Here is a 4,068-nt window from a genome sequence, read left to right as displayed (position 1 = left end):
CACTCACAAATTAATAAAGGGAGAGAGAGTGGAGAGGGAAGCGTTAGAGCTACTTCTAACACAGTCTTCACAGAAGCTTTGCTCTTTCACCAACTTCTCTGCAAACAAACAAATCAATCACAAATGTCGCAAAATGTTCTCATGTTAAGGTATGGACTTAGGAAGGTGTACCTAAGCTCATTCAACCTATGGGTTAACCTACCTCCACGCTCACGCTCATGTTGCGTAGCCTGATTCTATTAAGGAACGCACTAATGGGCTTATCATTCATTCATCATCTCATGCACCATGCCATCACACACATCATCTTATCATCACATCTTCATGTTATCACCATATCATCAACATATTTGTCATCACATCATAGTAGGCTAATCATCATCGTATCATCATTGTTCATCATTCAAATCCCAATAATACTATTAATCAATTAAATCAAATCATGTTTCTAAGGAATCAAAGTAGTCCTACACATGTTGCTATTACGCAAAGGTAGAAAATTAAACAGACAACAAACTTAATTGAAAACTGGGTTCTAAATGAGTTTGTGTATGCATGACTAAAGGTTGTGTGCGCATGCTCCTTAAGCTGTGTGCACGTAGGATCGAGTGGCATGCGCATCCCAAGGCAAAAAACCCCAGATTTTAAGCTATTCTATCTTGGAGTATATCTCTAAACTAATTTTTATATATATATATATATATATATATCTATCTATCTACAGCAAAAAATGAGAGAAAATCCAATTAAATTCTAAATTGAATTTCTATTGTTTACTAATTTTATGCCATGTGTTTTATCTAAGTTTTTTAAAATTTTTGCTATAAGAGCATCCACATCAGCTCGTTCATAATTTTTGTCTATTTTACACAAAAAACCTACTTTTTCTATTTTACACCTTCACTTTTACAAAACACCCACGTCAGTTTATCTATTCTACACATTTATTTAATAAAATATTCCTTCTTTTACATTTTTTTATTATTTCTTTTCCTCCCATTGCGTCTTCTCTGTTAAGCTCACTGCGTCTTCTCCGGCGAGCGTCTTCTCCGGCGATCGTCTTCTCCGTCGAGCCTCACTATGTTTTCTCCATCGAGCCTCACTGCGTCTTCTCCGGCGAGCGTCTTCTCCGTCGAGCTTGCGTCTTCTCGGTCGAGCATCTTCTCCGTCGAGCCTCACCGCGTCTTCTCCGGCGAGCGTCTTCTCCGTCGAGCCTCACTGCGTCTTCTCCGTCTCCCTCACTGCATCTCCCTCACTGCGTCTTCTCCGTTGAGCTCACTCCGTCGAGCCTCACCCACACCCAAACCCATTCATCGCCCACCCAATCGGAGCAAGATTGACGCCTCGCAGCACCGCCACCTCCTCGCGATGGCCGTCCGGCGACTCGGCTTGCTCGATCTTGTTCTTATCGGCGGCGATCGGCGGCTAGAGGAAGAAAAATGGATGAGATGAGAGAAAGAGAGTTGTGGTGTGTCTGAGAGAGAGAGAGAGAGAGAGAGAGAGAGAGAGAGAGAGAGAGAGAGAGAGGGAGGGAGGTGAGAGTTAGTAGGAGGAGAGAGAAAGAATTATAAAAAAATCATATACACATGCTACAGTACCCGTGTAAATTTACACGGTACTGTAGCAATTTGAAGGAGCATGTAAAATATAGACGGGTATGCATGAGCTGATGTGGGCTGTTTTTGATAAAAAATGTGTAAATTTGAGCATTTTTTTTATTATACACACTTATACACCAACTGATGCAATTGCTCTAAGTGAGTTAATGTTGTGCAAAATATGAAGAGTCTAATATAAATAAACCATTAAAAAAAAAGAGTAAACTCATTTGTGTATCCGGAAAGGAAAAAAAAAAAAAAATATATATATATATATATATATATATATATATATATATATATATATATATATATATATATATATATAAAATGAGAGAGTAAATCTCATGTACATATCTATGACTTAAAAAATGTATAACTTTTGATGATGCAAAGAAGATCAGTAGGCTGGATGCTTCGGACTTGAAAGGACCACTTGCTCTCTCTGTGGCCTAAAGAAAAAAAGAAAAGCGAATCAAAGGTGACTGGGGCTGCCGGCCAAAAACCCTCCGATGGCAAAGTTAGTTTTTCTCTCTATATTTTTGGAGTTCCAACTTTTTTGGAGTAAAATCCACATACTTTTGCCTTGTCTGAATCAGTCTTTATATAGTGCCTTCATAGACGGTTATCGAAATTGGAACCTCCCCTGGATTCAAGGAGGCGCAAGGGTCAAATGTAACTTCCATAACCATTTAGGAGTTATTGCTTCTATTTCACAACGGATACCTGACAGTTATGCGTGGGATAAGGAATTATCACATTATATTCGGAGATTTTCCTAAGTACGATACTCTCGTCCTGGAATTCCTTAGTTGAGTATACTTTGGCACTTGCGCAGGGACTGTCTCGTCTGACAGACAAACTCCTTCAAGACGAGGTTGTCCGCGCTCTGGACGAGCGTCTATTCTCTGGTGGTGCTTATCTCATCCAGAGCTCTTCTTGCTTGGACGAGGTAGTTGCAGGTAGGTTCTAGAGGGTGTTTACAATTCCAGTCGGGTTACGGACGACCTTTATGGACGACTTGGAGATAGGCAAAATCAGTACCCTATCAACTTTTACAACATGAATAATTTAAACCCATATATGTATATAATTCTAATTATTTTTAATTGTACCATACACATAGGGTTGTACACTAGTTGAAGTAATTAAAACTAAACTAAACTAAGAAATTAAATAAAAGTACTAAGAAGCAATTAAATTAAAATAAATTTCACATTTTTAAAAGCCTAAAATTTGTTTTAAGTACAATTACAATTTTTCCAACTTTCAACAAAAATTTTTTGAGCAAAAAGTTAATCCAAAAGTGTGAGTGTGTTTGGGAACAACTTTTTTCCGAAAGCTTATTTGCATAGTGTTTATTAAAAGATAGTTTTTGGTAACTTTCATTTGAGTATTTGACATTAGCTTATTTAGCTATTTATTGAAAGTGTGCTAAAGTACACTTATACTTTGAAAAAATGAGAAAAAAAGAGGTTTAAAAAATTATACATAAAAGCTAACCTAATAAGCTAGACACAAATAATGGACATTCGGGGCAAAAGTCTATAAACTAGCTTAAGATTGTTATTGCATACTCCGAGAATATACTTTCTCCTTCTTATAGAGGGTTGGACCTATATAATAATTTCCGTTATTGTAAAAAAGCTAAAAGTTTATATTATTTGAAAAAAAACAAAAAACAAATAAGTTGGGGCTACACAGTTTATAAGTGATTTACCCATATTTTATATTTCTTGTACAACATGTATACACAATTTTTTTTAGGATTAATTAGACCGGTAGATTATTAGAATTAATTATGAAATTAAATTGAAGGATTTATTTATATTTAACTTCCATATTTGAATATTTTGTTTTTAATTTGTATTGAAAGAAATATGAAAAAAGAGGCTAGAAAGTATGTTAATTATTTGTTTGCTTTGGTATGTGGAAAAATACTAGTCATTCTGGGCCGGCACAATCTATCAAAAACTAGATAAGGGTTATAGATATAGCAACTAGTAATTGTTCAATAAATTCCCAACTCAAATTTGTTTGGGTTTAAGTAAGGATTGTATGAGACGGTCCCATGATACTTATGTCTCAATAACATGTGTGTCCTACACGTGTAGAACCCACGTGTCATTTAAACATAGGTCTCGTGAGACTATTTTATACAAGAATTTTTTGTTTGGGTTGAATCCAAACGGATTGACTTGATACTGGGGACTTACATATCATTGAGTTGAGACATAGGTTTTACAAAACTGTCTTCAGTGTCTTGTACAAGAATTTTTTGTTTGGGCTGAATCCAAACGGATTGACTTGATTTATTTATTACTTATAGTCTGACAAACCCAATCATTTTTTTTTTCTCTCCCAACATTAAATGCGGTAGTCTTTTTTTTTTTAATAAAATAAAAACTAAAGGTTTGGAAAGGTAAAGTCTAATTAAACATGATAAAAAAAAAAATCTAATCTTATCAAC

This window comes from Castanea sativa, chromosome 10, assembly GCF_040712315.1.
Source record: "Castanea sativa cultivar Marrone di Chiusa Pesio chromosome 10, ASM4071231v1".
Taxonomy (NCBI): Eukaryota; Viridiplantae; Streptophyta; class Magnoliopsida; order Fagales; family Fagaceae; genus Castanea; species Castanea sativa.
The sequence above is the reverse complement of the archived record's forward strand: the minus strand, read 5'-3'. Positions refer to the sequence as shown.